This window comes from Erinaceus europaeus, chromosome 9 (assembly GCF_950295315.1).
Source record: "Erinaceus europaeus chromosome 9, mEriEur2.1, whole genome shotgun sequence".
In the NCBI taxonomy this organism is placed as follows: domain Eukaryota; kingdom Metazoa; phylum Chordata; class Mammalia; order Eulipotyphla; family Erinaceidae; genus Erinaceus; species Erinaceus europaeus.
The window spans coordinates 123397248-123417363 of record NC_080170.1 but is presented as its reverse complement, the minus strand read 5'-3'; the positions used below and the strand labels follow the sequence as shown (position 1 = coordinate 123417363).

Genomic DNA, 20116 nt, shown 5'->3' with positions numbered 1-20116 from the left:
CACCTACGTTCCGGATCATGGCGGCGTCAACATCTGCCTGCCGTAGCCGTGGGGCGGGATCAGAGCTGTGACAGGCCTACTAACAGCCCCTCGATCAGCAGCCACTGGCTACCAGCAGCAGCCTGTCACTGTCGTGAGCAGCAGAGCACCACGGGACAGTTAGTTCTAGGCTTGGGAAGAACACATCCTCTACTGCAATGCCCAGACTTGAGCTCAAGAGAGCAAAGCTCACTCCTCCCCCCGCCCCAAGTCTAAGCGCCACTTGAATTTCTCGTCTACTCGACTCATTAACTAAAACGGGTGTGTGTGTGTGTGTGTGTGTGTGTGTGTGTGTGTGTGTGTGTGTGTGTGTGCGCGCGCGCGCGCGCAGCGCGCGCGCGCGCGCGTGTGCACATGCACGCATGCGCGCAGGGGGCACGGAGAGGTGGGGCACCGGCTTCCTAAGTATCTAGTGATTTCTAGGAGAGACCAGGGCGCTGCTCGGCTCTAGCAAAAGGTGGTGCCAGGGAGTGAGCCCAAGGCCTCAGACATGTGAGTGAGCGGGTGCTAACAAGCTGAGCCGCCCCTGCCTCACAGCACTTCTCATCTCGGTCCTTACAGGGAGCTGTCTGAGCACTTCATAGTGACTGTGCCCACTCACGGTGCTTTTCCAATGTTCTAGCAAGAAAATCCTTTTCATATAAACTACTAAGGTTCGAAACATTGCTTGGGAACAGACTCTGAGAACCTATCTCAGCTCTGAGAGCGCTGCTGGTAACGAGTGACTCGCAGCGGCCCTCTTAGTGTATGTGTTCTTTACCCAAGTGCTTCTGGTGTCTGCTCAGAAACTTCTATAGCAAGTTCCACACTGCCTTCTGGAAGCTAGGCTTTAACTTCTCCTCTAAATGGGCAGTGCTCCCAGACCCACTGTCTACGCACCCGGGCGATAGGGGTAAAGTGTCACCTCTCTCCAGATTGGCCCGTCACTACAATCGTTCCACGGTGCTCTGCGACACCTCCTTCGGCCTAACTGCACGCCCAAACACACCCGCCCAGGTAGGTCTGCTTCCAAATTCTCCTGCCTGTCTTTCTGAACACGAACCGGCCTGGACTTGTCGCATCTTGGTGTGAGAGCTAGGCGTGGTATAAATTATGGCGGGTTTAGAAGTTTTAATATCACAGGACTTGGCTCCTAAGTGTTTGCTCACTTGGTTTAGAATCAGCTCGATTCGCCACGGCAAATAAACTCATGTTAGAGCTTTACTGACATGAACTGTCTCCATCAAAGGGCGCCGACCAACAGAATGTTTGCGGTTAGATCTATCCGCACCACCTAGTCAGTGCTTTCCTGGGTACATGACGACCCCCCACTTTTTTAAAGATTTCTTTCACTCATTACAAATGAATGAAAGAGATATGGGGGAGAGGGAGGGAAAGGAAGAGGAGGAGAGAGAATGCACACAAGAAAGCGAGAGGGAGAAACCAGAGAACCATTCTACGCGGTCAAACCGAAACGTCCACATACAAGCTGACATTCTGCCAGCTGAGCATCTCCCCGCTTTCCTCTCCAAGACAGTGAGGACAAGAACAGAAGGCCCAGGCACACAACTTCAGCAGCAACGTGGGTGACAGCCATTATTCAATTGACCAAGTTCCCTCCTAACCCTTGACTGCCAGAACTTGCTCCTCATGAGCGAGCGTTGTGTTTCCTACATCCACCGGCAGGCACCCGGTGTTCTGCCTTCCTGGAATACGTTGTGGCAGTGACCGCCGTTTGCTGGTGGAGTCACTGGTGAAAGCATCTGGACTTGACAGGGTCTTGTTCTGTGTGTGTGTGTGGGGGGGGGGGTGAACTTATTTAATAAGACTATACTGAGACTTTGTGTCTCCCTGTATATCTGTTTTGGTAAACCGTGTTTTTCTAGTATTTCCTACTTATTTTTCTAAAAGCCAGTGTGTCTGAGATCTAGAAGAAGTCAGTGTGCCACTCAGGATCTGTGACGGTGCTTTGCAAACACGGACGGTGTGCGTGATCACCATCAGTAGAAACAGGTTAGGGACTGAGAGTCTGCGTGTGTGACACCCTAGAAGGTGGCGCTAAGCTGCACGGTTTCACTACTTAGAAAAAAGCTTATCTTTTCCAAGTAGCAGATAACCAAAAAGATAAGTTACATTTTTACTACAATACACTGAATGACTTATCCTCCCCCAAAGTTGAGTTTTGAGGGTTTTTTTTTACCCCTTTACCTAGATAACATTATGCATATGTGAGATGACAAAGGATCAGGTGGTCTTCAGGGCCTGGAGAGAGAGAAGGAAAAAGGGAGGGATACTTCCACAGGTGGGCTACAGAGTAACAGCAGCTGTGTGTCTCTCTTCTCCCAGTTGACTAAGAATAACAAAGCGGATCACGGAAGAACACACACAACAAGACAAGACTCGGAATACTCTGGGAACCCACCATGTCACAGGTGAGTGTAAACACGTGTGGCTCGTGGTCCAAGAGGGGCCTACGGAGAGATTCCTGGGGTGAAAGCCCGTGTCCACTCCGGAGCGGCTGCTGACAGTCCGGCAGTTTGCCAGTTGAGGCGCCACCTCTGGGCTGACTTTCATTAACAAATCAACTGCTGACAGGAGGAGAGGATCCCCTAAGACTCACCAAATGCAACTGTGAGTCTCCTTTGCTACTGTCCCTGGAGGCTGAACAGCAGCGGGGCGGCCCTGTGCTGACACTAGGGGCAGAGACCTGATGGGGCGGCTCGGGTGAAGACACACACTCCAGTGGTCCGGAGGTGAGGCTGTACAGTGGCAGCCTTTCCACACTGTCCCCCTAAGGAATTCAGGGACACGTTGAATAATTGCCTCAGAACCCACGGAGTACAAGCAGCATTTGTTTAGAAACTCACAGGGCCAAGGACTGCTGCTGCTCTTGGCTCTGACTGCTGTCAGAGAAGCTGGCATAACCACTGTGCTATCTCTCCCTCACCCTGTTTTATCTCTAGGTTAGGAGTGAGTAATTAAGCTAAAAAAAATCTACTAGTTAAAAAGCCACAGGCTCCCACAGCCTACAGGGAAGATAAAGAATAAAAGAGGGTTTAACAGCCACCGTGCTTCACCTCAAGGACTGAGACGACATTGAAACAACTGTTAATTTCCATGGCTGTGAACTCTTAAAAGTAGGTACTTAGACACAAGTCAATCCAGGCAAGTGTGATTAGTGGACTGGATAGTACTGAGAGAGGGACCTCATAACACACCTTATACAATGGTTAAACCAAGAAGAAACACAGGAGAAATGAACCAGGACAAAAGCCCAGATTAAACCCCCCCAAAGGCAGAAGCACATAAGAATAAGGAAAAGATCCTAACATTAATTGAGGTATTAGTTACAGGAGTGAGGAGTTTGAAAGTAATAGAATGAGAAATGGGGAAACAGCAAATGAGACTCCAAAAGTAAACACTATTTCGAGGTGATTAGAGAGCTGAAAGCTGAAATAGCTGAGCTAAGAGCACAACTAGCTGAACAAGCTAATACAGTATCAGAACAGAAAATGAATGAGCTATAGAAAACAACAGAGGAGGAGAACAGATTAAGTCAAACAGGAAGCAGAATTAGCAAGATTGAAAATGAATTAGAGAAAACTAAGAGATCTCAAAAAGAGATTAAGGAATACTAAAAACAACAGAGACATATGGGATGACATCAAAAAAAAAAAAAAAAACATATGGGATGACATCAAAAAAGGTAATAAACACATTATTGGCTTACCAGAGGAAGAAAGAGAGGGAGGGGAAGAAACACTCTACAGGACATAATGGCTGGTGTCTGAGAAGTGTCCTACTCTAGACAAGATTTAAAAAAAAAAAAAAACAAGAAGCTCAGAGGGTCCCAAACAGAATTAACCTAGACTTAAAGACACCAAGACACATCTTATTTAGAATGAAAAGGAATAAGGATGGGAAAGGTTACCGAATGCCGCAAGAGAAAAACAAAGAGTCTCCTACAAAGGAAAACCCATAAGATTAGCAGCAGATTTCTCCACACAAACACTAAAGGTCAGAAAATAATGGCAGATAGAGATAGAGATACACACACAGAGAGAGAGAGAGAGATAGATAGATAGATAGATAGATAGACAGACAGACAGACAGACAGACAGACAGGCAGGCAGGCAGACAGGCAGATATCGAGCTTTCAAGTGGTCCAGGAGGTGGCACAGTGGGTAAAGTGCCAGACAGTCAAGCATGCAGTTCAAGTTTAATCCCTGGCAGCACATGTACTAGAGTGATGTCTGGCTCTTTCTCTCTCCTCTTATCTTTCTCATTAATAAATAAAATCTTAGGAAAGAAGGAAGGAAGGGAGGGAGGGAGGAAGGGAGGGAGGGAGGGAGGGAGGGAGGGAGGGAGGGAGGGAGGAAGGAAGGAAGGAAGGAAGGAAGGAAGGAAGGAAGGAAGGAAGGAAGGAAGGAAGGGGAAGAAAGAAATGCAGGCAGAAAGACTTTCAACCAAGACTACTGTATCCTGCTAGACTGTCATTCAAACTAGGTGGAGGCATAAAAACCTTCTCAGACGAGCAAACCTTCTGCCCTGCAAGATGTCCTGAAAGGTCTCTTATATAAACAATCACATCATTATAAACATGCCATGTATCAGAACACTCTTAAAATTTTAGGATAATGGCATTAAAATATCTTCATTCTATAATATCAGTAAATGTCAAGGGCCTGAATTCACCTATTAAAAGGCACAGAATAGGACGATGGATCAGAAAAGACAACCCAACAATATGCTGTCTACAGGAAACCCACCTAACTCAACAAGACAAACAGACTCAAAGTGAAAGGATGGAAAACTATCATACAAGCCAATGGCCCACAAAAAAAGGGGGCATGAACAGCTATTCTCAATCTGACACGATAGACCTTAAAACAAATACTTAACCCCCGGCTCCCCACCTGCAGGGGGGTTGCTTCACAGGCAGTGAAGCAGGTCTGCAGGTGTCTGTCTTTCTCTCCCCGTCTTACCCTCCTCTCTCCATTTCTCTCGGTCCTATCCAACAACAATGACATCAATAAAAACAATGAAACAACAAGGACAACGAAAAGGGAAAAGAGAAAGAAAAGAAAGAAAAAGGCCTCCAGGAAGTCTCTGATTGTCAGAGAAATGCAAATCAAGATACCACTTCACTCCTGTGAGAAGGTCAGACATCAGAAAAGGTAACAGCAGCAAATGCTGGAGAGGCTGTGGGGTCAAAGGGACCCTCCTGCACTGCTGGTGGGAATGTCAATTGGTCCAACCTCTCTGGAGAACAGTCTGGAGAACTCTCAGAAGGCTAGAAATGGACCTGCCCTACGACCCTGCAATTCCTCTCCTGGGGGTATATCCTAAGGAACCCAACACATCCATCCAAAAAGATCTGTGTACACATATGTTCTTGGCAGCACAATTTGTAATAGCCAAAACCTGGAAGCAACCCAGGTGTCCAACAACAGATGAGTGGCTGAGCAAGTTGTGGTCTATATACACAATGGAATACTACTCAGCTGTAAAAAATGATGACTTCACCGTTTTCAGCCGATCTTGGATGGACCTTGAAAAAATCATGTTGAGTGAAATAAGTCAGAAACAGAAGGATGAATATGGGATGATCTCACTCTCAGGCAGAAGTTGAAAAACAAGATCAGAAAAGAAAACACAAGTAGAACCTGAACTGGAATTGGCGTATTGCACCAAAGTAAAAGACTCTGGGGTGGGTGGGTGGGGAGAATACAGGTCCAAGAAGGATGACAGTGGACCTAGTGGGGGTTGTATTGTTATATGGGAAACTGGGGAATGTTATGCATGTGCAAACTATTGTACTTACTGTTGAATGTAAAACATTAATTCCCCAATAAAGAAATAATTATTTAAAAAAAAAAAAAAAAAAAGGTCTCCAGGAGCACTCGTGGTGCAGGCACTGAGCCCCAGCAATAACCCTGGGGGCAAAACAAACACTTAGAAAGATAGGGACGGCCATTACTTAATGTTCAAAGGATCAGTCAATCAAGGTTCCTTGACAATTATTCACATCTATACACCCAAGGAGAGGCCATCAAAACACATCAAATATCTACTGAAAGAGCTACAGCAATATATTAACAGCAACACAGTAACAGAGAATTTCAACACCCCTTGGATATTAGACCAGAAACTATCAAATACTTAGAGGAAAATATTGGCAAAACTCTTTTCCATCTAAATTTTAAAGGCATCTTCAATGAAACGAATCTAATTTAAAAAATTTAATAACAGTTGAACAACAAACACAAAGCAGAACGTGGACCGGGTCTGGTGGACTGCACCAAAGTAAAGGACTCTGGGGTGGGTGGGGGGAGGGTTCAGGTCCTAGAACACGATGGGCGAGGAGGACCTAGAGGGGGCTGTATTGTTATGTGGGAAGCTGAAAATGTGAACAGGGTAGATGGCGTAACGGTTGTGCAAAGAGACTCTTATTCCTGAGACTCCAAAGTCTCAAGTTCATGATGAATTCACCTTCTTTAGCCCATCATGGATGAAGCTCAAAAATACACGTTAAGTGAGATAAGTCAGAAACAAAGGGATGAATATGGGATGGTCTCACTCACAGACAGATTAAAAAACAAGATCAGAGGGAGAAACTCTAAACAGAACTTAGACTGGAGTTGGTGTATTGCACCAAAGTAAAAAAGGGGGGAGGGGAGGTTTAGGCCCTGAAACATGATGGCAGAGGAGGACCTAGTGGGGGTTGTATTGTTATGTGGAAATGTTATGCATGTACAAACTATTGTATTTTACTGTTGACTATGAACCATTAATCCCCCAATAAAGAAATTTAAGAAGAAGAAGAAGCTGGTGGTCTCTGTGAGCACTGTTGTAGACAATTTCAGTGTGGTTTAAAAGGCACTTGTGTGTCTAATAAAAAGCCGGCTACTATATACCGTGTCACTGCAGCTACGATAGTAAGTTAGCGGTCTACCCCACTAGTGAAGTGAAAACAGATGCTGAGGCTGCCAGCACTGGGAACTAGTTCCAGGCGTGGGCCACGCTCAGCCCACTTGCTGTGTGTTTCAGAAAGAATCTAAGTTACCCACTCATTCATTCTCCCTCCACAGTAAAACTGCAAGACACAAACTAACATGATCATGGGTTTCCTGTCAGCCTGGCTTTATAATTAAGTCAATCAACATGGTTTTTATTTTCTGAAGTTATCATTTGTGTTCTTTTTTTCTTTTTACCACCAGGGTTATTGTTAGGGCTTGCACTACAAATCCATGGCTCCTGACAACAAAGGGAAACTGAAAGGGAAAGGAAAAGATAAAGACACCTGTAGACCTGCCCTACAGGCAGGGAGCGGGGGCTGAAACCTGGGTCTTTGCACATGGTAACATGTACACCCAACCAAGTGTAATATTTTTATCTTCCCTTTTAGTTCAAATCTTAATGAGAAAAAAGAACTCAATTCATCCTATGGCACAGCTGAATTTTATAGAATGTATCACAATATCCATTGTTAGAAGTAGATGTTATTGTTTTATATGGGCTTATAATACTAAATTCAAGACTGTCTTCAAACTCACTGTTTGGAGTTCAATTCCAAATAGTGTTTTAAGTTGTCACCCAACGTGCAAAGGGCAAGCTGGAGGGAAGCCATAGGGTTGTGGCTGCATTTTAAACCTGAACTGAGCAGATCTTGTAAACTTGTGCTGAAAGTGCACGCTTCTATAAAAGTTTAAAAGTCTGATGAAATTTGAACGGTAAAGTTTCCTTACAAAGTGAAGCAACTTTCTTGCTTCAATCAAGCTATCCAAGACCACATCAAGATGGAGATTAATACTAACTCACAGAGAAACACCTCTTTCACAGATCTCCAAGACTCCGGGGAGGCAGAGAGGCTCAAAAGTAAAGGCAGACAGAGAAACAGCAAAGACAGCCTGAGGGAGGGCTCTTCTCTAAACTAAAACTCTACCCTGCAATATGGAAACACTCCTGAAGCCAGTTATATAACAGAAGCACCTATGAAATTAAGGAGGCTGGCGGTATGGATAGCGCAATGGTTCTGCAAGAAGCCTTCTTGCCTAAGGCTCCACATCCCGGGTTCAACTCCCAACACCAAGTCAGAGCTGAGTAGTGCAACACACACACACACACACACACACACACACACACACACACACACACACACACACACACACGGCGGGGGGGGGGGATTAGGGGGAGGCAACCAGAATTAAGTGGAAAGGAAGTAAAAGAGGCGCCCAGTGCACTTCCCTGACTTCCCTGGTGACTGGAGGGGGTGGGATGACAGACTGTGCCAAGTTTTATCCACCGGGATGTCATCAGCACCAAAATGGGTCAGGCATGCGGCCTGCATTCAATAAATATTTGTCCAGTGAAAGAACAAACTGAGTCTATCAGAGATATTTAGAATATGAAGAAATGATGTGGAAAGGGAGGGAGGAGTTGAAAGGGGTAAGGATCAAAGAAGTATTTTTACTTTTTGTTTAATTCTGACTCACGAGTCAGAAAGAAAGAATTGCCTTATCACAGCACCAGGAGAGAGCGCTGCTTCAGCCCCTTCCCCTGCTCACCCTTATGCCCCAGCCACACAGCACACAGCCCGCCGGGACTCCCGGGCAGTTACTATGTATACGCAAAGCTCTGTTGTGAACACTTAATTATCTAATGGGAGGAAGCGAACTGCTAGCCCAGCAGTGCAGCGGCACAGTGTGCAGGGCACTGACGTTGCAAGCATCTGAGTTTCTCAGTTCAATTCCTGGCACTGAGACGCCAGAGTGGTGCTCCGGTTCTCTCCCTCTCTCTCATTAATAAATAAGTCTTTTAAAAAGCACATGAAGTGATTTCTTATCTTCTGGAGAATGTGTACACAGGAGTCAGAGTTGGCTTGACAGGCTATCTGCAATGACACGCACAAGGGCCAGCTTCGAACCCTGGCACTGCACAGAAGGTGCTATGGCAACGGAGGAAGCTCCAGTGTTAATGGTGCCTCTCCTTCCCTCTCCAATACTGTGGCATCTATCTCTGTCTCCCTGTGTCTCTCTCAATGAAAAAACTAGCCTGGAGTAGTATAACTCCACATACAAAAGGCTCTCATTCCATCAAGGAGAGATAAAGTGGACACACATTTGACCATACTAGCAAATCAAGATACCACTGATTTACAAACACAATGAAATTGTTCACAAAACAGCTAAATAAATGCTCAGGTTCTTCAGTCGGAAATAATCCGTGCAGCCCTTTTTACAGATGGGAGCAGGGTAGGGATAAAAATGTCGTTTTTAGAAGCCTACACCATCAGCCTCTCCCCGGCGGCCATTTCAGAGCAGCGGGGACTGGACGGTGTGGTCCCCCATCCATAGCCGCAGGAGGCCGAGACCCGAGTGGGCGCCTGAGACGCTGGTAAAGAGGTGCCATCACTGACAAAGGGGAAGGACTTCCGGGGACTTTCCACCTGAGGTGACCTCCAGGCACAGCGTGGGCAGGGGAGCCCAAAGAACCTCGCTGGGTGAGGGGTGGGCAGCAGAGAGAGGCGTGTGGTGCGGTGCAAACCCAGGGCCCCATGACAACTGGGTCAGGCGCTGTCACTAGCGTGAGCTGAAGGTCCAGAAGACCAGGCCAAGGACAACTGCAGGGGGGCCTGAGCTGAAACTCCCCTAATTCACACGGGACTGGGGAGAAGCACAAACAAACACCAAGCGTTCAGCGGAGACCCTGCAAAATCTCTGCTCCAGGAGTGGTGCTAAACTGGCCCCGAGGTGCGCACCGTCTTGTATCTAAAAGGCAAAGATGATGAGCCAGCAGGGGGACGGCCTACCAAGACACAGAGCAGCGCTTTCTATGTATTACAGGGAAGCGAGCAAAAGAAAAGTATCGTCACTCTGGAACAGGTAACAACAGCAGGGATCAAACCCAGGACCTCATTCTTACCAATCCAGAGCTCTAGCCACTATACCAGCTCCCAGCCCACCACAGTCCAACTTTTTTTTTCATGCTACAAACTGTCTCATGATTCATCTTAGAATTTGGAGCACCACACTTTAAGTTGAGCCCCTTTGTACACTTTTTTAATTCTTTATTGGGGGGTTAACGTTTTACATTTGACAGTAAATACAACAGTTTGTACATGTGTAACATTTCTCAGTTTTCCACTTAGCAATACAATCCCCACTAGGTCCTCTGTCATCCTTTTATGGACAGACCAACATTTTTTTTTTAATTTATTTATTTATTCATGAGAAAGATAGGAGGGAAAGAACCAGACATCACTCTGGTACATGTGTTGCCGGGGATCGAACTCAGGACCTTATGTTTGAGAATCCAATGCTTTATCCACTGCAGCACCTCCTGGACCACAGTCCAACATTTTAATGGGTGCTACTGTCACCCACTAACTGCAGAGCTCAACACCTGGCACTGCTCAGGCACAGACTATCAAAGGTCATGAAACACCCTAAAGTCTTGCAAAAGGGGGTCCGGATTCAGGTGGGAAAAAAAAACTTCATCTCTAGGCCCAGAAACTATAAAAATAATGGTAGGCTTAAAAGGTGCCATGATTTAAAACATAAAGAAAAACATGACAAAATAAGAGAACACTGGATATTGACAGATTCATGAAAACTTTAAAAAGCAAACCTAATGGAAATCCTAAAAATGAACCTATCAGTAGCCCAGGGGGTGGCGCAGTGGAGAAAGCATAGGGCTCTCAAGTAGGAGGTCCCAGTTCAACCCTGGCTGCTAGCACATCCACCAGAGTGATGCCTGGTTCTTTCTCTCCTCCTAGCTTTCTCATTAACAAATAAATAAAATCTTTAAAAAAAATTAAAAAACGGAAATGAAAATTTCACTGAAGTGATTTAGTAGCAGAACAGGTATTCAGAAGAGAAGATCAGCAAACAAACATAAAGCAATAAAAATCAACCACATTGAAAATAAATACAAAATAGAGTGGGAAAAACACAACAACAACAAACCAGAAAAAACAGACCTATGGAACACAAGCTAACACACCGTGTGGCTTGGCTTGGAGTAAAACCAAAAGGGAGGGAGTCGGGCGGTAGCGCAGCGAGTTAAGCGCACATGACTCAAAGCGCAAGGACCAGAGTAAGGATCCCAGTTCGAGCCACGGCTGGATCCCCACCTGCAGGGGAGTCGCTTCACAAGTGGTGAAGCAGGTCTGCAGGTGTCCGTCTTTCTCTCCCCGTCTTCCCTCCTCTCTCCATTTCTCCCTGTCCTATCCAACAACAACAACGACATCAATAACCACAATAATAACTACAGCAAGGGCAACAAAAGGGAATAAATAAAATTTTTTTTAAAAGAATCAAAAGAGAAAGAGAGGAAATAGGAAAGAAAAATATATGAAGAGATACTAGTCCAAGTTCTCCGAAGTCAATGAAAGATGTCGAGACACAGTCCACGTTCAGCGACAGCACCAAGGACCTACGTGGGCACCCATCCATGCGCACCAGCCGCCGCCACCCAACACAAAGCCCTCAGCCAAGCTGCTGGAGACCACTGGCAGAGGAAGAAGTCAGAAAACAGCCAGGGAGGAATCTGTGATCTCTCATAGTGATGAAAGAAGAGACTCTTAACCTACAAGTCTATGTCCAGGGAAAATACCCCTCTCCACACTGAAGACAGGGCACTTTATCAAATAAGTGAGCTCTGTGAACAGAAGAGATCTGCACTCAAAAACTGTTCCAAGAAGGAAAATGTCTCAGAAACTGAGATCTACACAAGCAGAGAAGCACCAGGAGACAAACTGTAAAGTCATTCCTCAGCAGAATGTTTAAAAACAGCTGACTGGCTGCAGCAAAGTGACGTGCTGTACAGTTTACAGTCCTCACAGAGGTAAATCACGGTCACACTGCTCTGGAGTGTAGACACCCAGTGAAGAAGACAAGAACCGACATACAAGTGATAGCCCCGAATCACCACAGAGGAGGGACAGTTGAGGCTGAGAGACAGACTAGTGGGTCACGGGAGGAGATAAAATATCTACCGTATTTAAACGTCAAGAAGAGCAGTCTTGGTGCTTTCAGATTAGGACACGATGTACGTATTTCATTCATTCACTCTGGATTTAATAGCGCACATTATTTCTGTGGTGTTAAACTATCTTCAACAACTAGATAACTGAAAATCCCCGAGCCCAAGCGTAAATGGATCCTTAACCCTTTTACTACAAAAGGCAAACCGAGTTCTTACACTTGAATTAAGAACTTAGTTGCGGTAGTAGCAGCACCTGGAACACATAAAAGACCAAAATAGTCACCCACGACAGGGCTGCTGGATTCCACAGATGATTATAACGTGAATGTTGTTGACATAATAAGGGGGGAATTTATATTTCTTGCAACATTCTAAAAACATACAGGTCAGTTTCAAATAACAAAAATACAGCAGATAACAGTACCAGCTATCAATAGTCGTGAAAATTCCAAATGCAGAGAAAATTTATTTTTCTCACAGTATCCATAAAACTAAAATGTTCAGCCAATAATAAGCTCATTCAAATAAAATATGCCTCCATTTAGCAGAAACCAGAGATCTGGTAGCCTCTGAGCCCTGGAGTTGGGGAAGAAGGTGCTAGAAAGCCTGAAGTAAAAGACACAGGTAAGTAAAGATATATATATATATATAGATATATATATCTATATATATATATACCCACGAACTTTCTAATTAAGCTCAACTACTTCAACAACTCAGCACACAGCAGACTAGAGCACAAGTGTGTGTCACTTACTGTGGAATCAGGAGCGAACAAAAAGTGGGCGTCCAGAAAAACACAAATGCAAACCTGCTGCTTTTAAAGGGAATCAACCTGGCAGGGGGTGAGAAATGCCAACACGAAATGAAAGCTGTTAACGTGCCGCAGCAGATCGAGCATACCGGGGCTGGGCAGTGGCACCTGGCAGAGCACCCGGTGTGCTGTGCTTGAGGACCTGGGTGAGAGGCCCACCACCACCGGAGAGCCCAGGTGGGGAAGCGTCTCCATCCACCAAGAGGTGGAACCGTGCGGACTATAGGCCAAGTGGCAAAAACTAAGTACGCACACACAATGGATACTCTGTGCGTGGATTATATATATATATATATATATATATATATATATATATATATATATATATATATATATATATAGTAAATTCACAGGATTTTAGGTGTGATTACCTGGGAACTGATTTGAATGTGACAAACCTCTGAAGTACTGAAAACCAAAGCCCTACTGGAAACACCATATGCAAAAAAGAAAGCAGTGTATCTTAACACAGCAACAGCAACTGGGACCACAGTCATCTGTACGGAACATGGCCTGCAGGCCAAAGCGCCGCCATTTTCAGAGAGGCACGATACTTGCTAGCTAAGCTGCATGTCTCCAGCGATTGTGAGTAACTGTTTAAATACATGCATTCTCTAATCCTCCCACCCCAGTCATGGGGAAACCAGAAGGAAGCTCGTGTATGGTCGAGGTTTAATTTTAGAAGCTGTGTCACTGGCCACTCCCGCACAGATGAGCGGGGAAGGATGCCTTCTGGACGAGTGGAAGCCAGATAACTGCACCCGGGAACAGCTCGCGAGACAGGAGCTGCCGAAGCAGCCCCTTCAGGCCATTCCACGTCTCCCCACAGAGCCTGAATGGGCACGTAAACAGGTGCAGGGCCTCGATTCCAGAAACCTCTTTCCAGCAGAGTTCTAACACATTCAAGCTAACCCTCAGACCAACCTAACCTCCTAAAACACAGAGGGAAACATCTACTAGATGGAGAGAATCCACAAGATCTGCACGGGACAGTCTTGGCTGCTGATTCCCAGCTCAGTCCTTAAGGTAACAAGCACCACCTCGTGGGTGCCCTGACTCCGGCCACCCGCAGGCTGGAAGATGCAGTCATCCAGCTTCAGTCAGCTCCGCTTTCAAAAAAAACAACCAGGAAGACTTCAAGTTTTCCGATGGTGACTTGTCATGCAAACTGACAAACTGTACTGGCTTATAATCAAGGAACCGGGTCTTCCGAGCAAGCTAAGGCATGATCACTACTGGGATCAGAGGCAGGCCAGCTCCTGGGACTCGCTGTCCTCCAGCAAGAGAAAAGGCCACAGGGAGACAGAGGTCAAGGCCAGCACTCTGACTCCGAGCTGCCCCTCACAGCAGTAGCTGTCTCCTCCCTGGCTTAGCAAATACTAAACAGACAGCACGTAAGACAAGTACCGCCCAGCCTCACCTGAAGGGCTGGTGTGAAAAGTGCGTTCACTGAGTGGGTTTTCACTCGCTTTCATGAGAGCCAGAGTTATCTGCAGGACAGCTATGGGGAAGCACTGGAGTAACCCAGGAAGGTGAACTCCAGGTGTTGGGCTGTTCGATCACCTCTGGAAAGCCCCCGGGGCCCTTGGTCCTGACTTCAGTGCCCTGGCTCCCTCTGTCCTGTGTACTCGGTATATACATATTCATTTACAAAACCGTCGGGAAGGTTCAGCCTATTTAGGAATTACACTAGAGTCGGTTGGTGCTGTACCTGGTTGAGAGCACACGTTATTGTGTGCAAGGACCCTCCAGGGGGAAAGCTTTGCAAGTGGTGAAGCAGGACTGCAGGGGTCTGTCTCTCTCCCTCTCTATATTCCACCTTCCCTCTTGATTTCTGACTGTCTCTATCAAATAAATAAAGATAATAAAAAAAATTCTAATTACATCAGACCAGGACTGACGGTTGTACTAGCACAGACAGAAAAACACAGCAAAGGGACAAACGAGTCGGCTCCTCAGAGAGGAAATAGCTCGGCTTATCAACTGACAAGTATAAAGATCCCTTTCTCTCATATGTCACGAATTTAAGATTTCACACAGACCTCTGCCAGAGGAGAGGAGAGGAAAGATTGTGCTCTTCAGTTTCTGTCTAGAACTTAGAAGGCACAATTTCTTACTAGGTGGCTGGGTCCCAACTTCATTCCTTTAAAAAAAAAAAAAATTCTAAAAAAAAATTTTTAATTTCTATACAAGATAAACTGTCTCAACATTATCTAATGTATCTACAAATTATTAAATGTCATGCACAATGTAGTGAGTTACCCACAGAACTCCCTCCTTCACCCATGCCGGATCTCCCCTGAGGTCTCAACCCTAGTTTCCTTTCAGAAATCTCAAGTACACAAAGATGAGGAATAGTTCAGCACAACAGATTTAAAAGCTGGAATATTATGAAGTCATTAAAAAGCTGGTCTCTATCTGGTTGGAGTCTTCCTCTCTAAGGAGAATGGTCAGAGACCAAAAGAGGCAAGGAGGAATACAACACAAGCAGAACCCAGCCCCCAGGCAGGTCCCAGGCCCTGGAAGATTCTTTACCTGCAACAAGTCCTGACCAAGCCACCTTAAGTAGCACGTGTCTGAAGAAGCTACTAAGTTCCAGGCCCCTACATTTTTCGAGAAAGAAACCCTCTCGATCTCTCTTCCTGACCTTTACCTCCGTCTTCTGTCAAAGCAGCCACAGCAATAGCGGCAGAGGGAGAAAGCTTTTCAACTTCCCCTCCTTCCACCACACAGGCAGGAAAGGAGACCCACACACAAGCTGCTCCCTCTTTCCTAGTTCAGCCGCACAGCTGTTAAACATACAAGATATTTTTAAATCTAGTTAAGTACTTGGGTACCTATATTGAATTGCAGCATAATACTTAAAAGTATCCAGTGAGGCAATCATTTGGCTTTGTAATTCCAATTAAAACACTGTGTATTTATGGGGATTTTCCATTACAAGATGCCCAAAAGGCAAGATTTATTCATCTGACCAGAGACACTGAAAGTTAAGCATTAAGTAAATTGTTAACTGTTAGATCGTGATTGTAAAATTTAGTGTGTGTGTGTGTGTGTGTGTGTGTGTGTGTGTGTGTGTGTGTGTGTGTGTGTGTGTGAAGTAAGTCTTCATTGGAAATATGTCTATGCAGCAAATAAACACTCCCCTCTAGAACTAACTAGTTCTCCTAGATCAACTGTGCGAGCATGGTTAAATTTTGCTTCTTCAATTACAGGAGCCAGACCTTCCACCTTCTGTACCCCATAGTGATCCTAGGTTCATACTCCCAGAGAGATAAAGAATAGGAAAGTTATCAAGGGGGAGGGAAGGGACTGCTATGAATTTCTGGTGGTGGAAGTGTACCCCTCTTGTTCTATGGTCTTGTCAGTATTTCCATTTTATAAATAAATAAAAAAGAGGGGGGGAATTGCTTCTTAGTTCCATACCAAATGAAACAGCTTTGTAAAGTGTTACTATCCGGCCCTGGTGGATGGTGGAGGGCACATGTTACAATGTGCAAGGACCTAGCTCCAAGCTCCCGGTCCCCACCTGCAGGAAGAAAACTTTGCAAGTAGTGAAGCAGTGATGCAGGTGTCTCTTTTCCTCCCTCCCACTCTATCTCCCCCATCTGCATCTGTCTCAATTTCTGGCTGTCTCTATCCAATACATAAAGTTAATAAACAACTAGTTTTTAATCTCACTGTCCAAACTGCTACATAATGTCCTTAGTATATAAAGAAAGCTCTGGAAAAACACAAATTGAAAACACTAAGGGGGGAAAAAACAGTACCTGACAAAAGATATTAATTTTCACTCAAATCAGCAGTAAGGGACAGTTTTTCAAACCTGCTAAGGAGTCAAACGGACATCAGAAATAAAAAGTGAGGTTTCATTTTCATTTCAAATAAGCAGCAGTTTCCAACCCAGACCAAGTCCCTTGTAATGGCGACGTGGATAACGCCAGCCTCCACCAGCCTGTGCCTAAGTGATCTGTGAGTGGCTTTTCATACTCAGGAAAAGAAACAGAAAGTGGAGACATGCTCTGAACTCTTACTCCATGCCAAGTGCTATTCCAGTGCCCCCTTGCACCCACAAAGGCTCTGGGTGAGGGTGCGAGCGGCACGTGGCAGGGCACACCTAGAGGCCCCCCCAAGTGACCACAACTCCTAAGTGCAGGGCCACTGACCAGCGACCACACATCAGCTTCCCACGGAGTACACCCTTGTCATTGCCTGAGTCCCCTCTCCAAGATGGGAGGGTGGGGAAGTAAAGGAGTGAAGAGGCTTGGGGGGGGGGGGGTGTGAATTTCCCAAATCCCATCGACTGAATTCTGCTACAGATAGGTATGCTGAACATAGAGGCCAGAAGAGAGGTGAATTTTAAAAAGAGGTCTGGACCAAGTGAGTGGACCTCACCTCCAATTTAAAAGAATACCCTAGCAAAACATTCAGCTTGGTTCTCTGATACCCATGAGCTTTGCCAACAGCATCCAAAAGGCCCTGTGGCGAGTGGGGAGCACACCAGAGTCTGGCCACAGCCACCCCATCCCTGGGGCGCAGCCCAAAGCTCTCGCAAGCCCACCGTCGGCTCTGCCTCCAACGCGGCTGGCCTATGACTTTGCCAGCCAACGGCCACTTCTCCTGCAGGCGGCAGCTCCGAGACCTGCGGTCTGGCTGGGGAGCAGGGCCAGAGTCCCAAAGGCAGTCTAGGGGGCCGGGGGTGTGGAGCTGTGCCGGGAGCGGGCACTTTTCGTTACTGCAGCCCACGCTCAGGAGTGACTGCACCCGTTTCTGAGCTGCCGTGTGACTCGGGCTAGTCCAGTCAGTGTGGGCCTCGCTTTCCATCTGCAGGACGGGGCAGTGGATCGACCTGTAACAGAATCGGCGTGGGAACTGGATTACTGTATCAGGAGAAACCACAAGCAGAAATCAGCCTGGGGCGTACTCCAAAAGTTCCAGCAGAGCTAGATCTGAGTTGGAAAAGAAAAGCCAGGACATATGAAGGGCAGCGGAGGGAAGGGCCAAGGACTTGGCCGTGGGTTTAGTTCAAAGATGGGAGGGATGCAAGCTGGATTCAAAATAGTTCAAAGAGGGTTGGAGCCTAAGTGACTTGGAAAACAAAAGAAAGGCCCCCAAGGTGAGTGGTTAGCTCCTGAGTGTATTGTGATTTGAATTTCAAAAACTTAACGGGGAGGGGGGGGGGGGTGTCCCCAGGGCTATTCACTGGTGCTGGGTGCCTGCACCACAAATCCACCACTCCTGGGACCTCTCCCTGCCCTTCTTTCTTCTGACAGAAAGGGGGAGAAAAAGCGACACCAGCCGCGCTGCTCCGCTGCTTAGAAGTTTCCGCCCCGCAACGGGAGACCAGACACTTGAACCCGGGTCCTCGTGCATCTAGTGATCCGAGTCACACGTCGACTCATGACCCACCCTGCCAAAGCAACCTGGCACTCCCGGGCAGGGGATGCCACAGCGCCCTCCATGTGTGCGGTGCCCATCCCAGCACGGCCACCAGTCAGCCTCCTTTCCTTTTCCTGGCCCTGGCCCTGGCCCTGGCCCTGGCCCTGGCCCTGGCCCTGGCCCTGGCCCTGGCCCTCGCCCTCGCCCTCGCCCTCGCCCTCGCCAGGGCCTCGTCTTCACCGGCCTCCCTCAGCTTCTCCAGAACACATCATCTGTACTTCTGAGTGGTCAGGGTCCGACACGGGGGAACAGCTGCATGACACCCTAAGCAGACTACTTTATTCCAGACAATGAGGTACGGTTTTCTGTAGTTGTTTTTAACATCAGAACAACTGATGCTTTCCAATAACACTGAGTATATTCATAATTTCTACTTAACACAACAATTCTGAAAACAATCTTTAAATATTTTGCCTCTACATCAACACCTGAAGATGTGAAGGCATAACCTCAAATGTCTCTTAAACTTCTCTGCCTCGCTTTTTAGGGATTCAGTAAATCAAATGACCTTAGCCTCCATGCTAGGTGACCTGCTCCAACAGAACCTTGCCGTTCACAGGCAAGTAAGGCCATGAGCTGTACATTCTGTAATGCGCGAGGACAATGACTAGGCAGAGACTTTTGCTTGACTCAAGTATATACGGGTTGAAGAATAGTTAGGGGGGAAGTACCTCAGTTACATTTAGATGCATGCAGCTGACTTTATAGCAGCCTTAATCTAACCACAATGCTAACGATAATATTCAATAAATTAATTTTAAAACGGAAAGCTTTTTTTTTTCTAGTTGAATGATGCCTGTCAAGAGGTTCTCCCCACTTCTGACTTAAAATGACGTCTTCCGGGGAAACTCTAAGACGTGGCGAGGACTATCTGGTCCCAAAACTGAGGGAAGAAATGGTCGGAACAATTCAGCCCCAAGAGGGCGCTAAACAAACTAGGTCTGAACCTCAAAGTATCACTGAGTGATGTCGACTTTCTTCCTAAGGGATGGGACAGGGAGACGGCTCTGCCCATTCCTGGCCTGTCACCTCCCTAGGGGTAATCCTCCGTGGACAAGGCCCTCCGTGTCCTCCTCGCCGTCTCCTCCCCAGCTCTATCTTAAACCACATGAATATGCTCAACTTCTTAACTGGAAAAACAAGGCCTTTTCTCACCTCCACATGTCCCTTTTAACAACCAATTGATCCTCTAATGCATACATTCACTCGCTCATCCGCTCGCTCACCCGCTCGCTCACTTGCTCAATAAAAATGTGCTGAGCCCCTGCTGTGGCCCAGACCCGCGTTGTCCTGTACGGCAGCCACCTGTGTGGGTGGTTGCTGAGCACCTGAAATGTAAGGTGTGCGGTAAATGTGAACACAGATGGGGTTTCAAGACTTTGTAGCAGGGAGAAAAAAAACCGAATGTGACGTGTCTCGGTCATTTTGACTTTGAGTTGAATGGGCTGAGGAGACAGGCTCTGAGGTCTTGGGTTCAGTCCCCAGCATCACCATAAGCCAGAGCTGAGCAGTGCTTTGGTCTCAGCTTTGAGATCTCTATTGTCCCTGTAGGTCGCTCATTATAAATAATAAATAGGTAGGAGTAGATAGCATAATGGTTATGCAAAGAGTCTCTCATGCCTGAGGCTCCAAATTCCCAGGTTCAACCCCTTGCACTACTGAAAGCCAGAGTTGAACAGTACTCTGGTGGCGGTAACAGTAATAATACTACTACTAAGAAATGAAAATGCTGAGACAGTGTCGTTTGGACACAGTGGGCCAAACCCACTGCTGAAGTGAATGTTGCCCTTCCTTTGTACCGTGACCCCTGGAGAGGGTGACCCCTGGAGAGGCTTTACACGAGCCCTTCCTTACACA

The 20116-nt window shown here is 46.5% G+C and overlaps 1 protein-coding gene across 4 annotated transcripts in view; it reads right to left on the bottom strand.

Moving 5' to 3' along the window:
* DYRK1A (dual specificity tyrosine phosphorylation regulated kinase 1A) overlaps positions 1-20116 on the bottom strand; it is a 131552-nt gene that overhangs the window by 39527 nt on the left and 71909 nt on the right. The window contains exon 1 of one of the 4 annotated variants that reach the window (XM_060198695.1): positions 15356-15416. The exons of the other annotated variants lie outside the window; for them this stretch is intronic. The gene's annotated coding sequence lies outside the window, so the exon portion shown is untranslated. Of the gene's footprint in view, positions 1-15355; positions 15417-20116 lie in introns of those variants that run through there. 4 annotated transcript variants of the gene reach the window in all.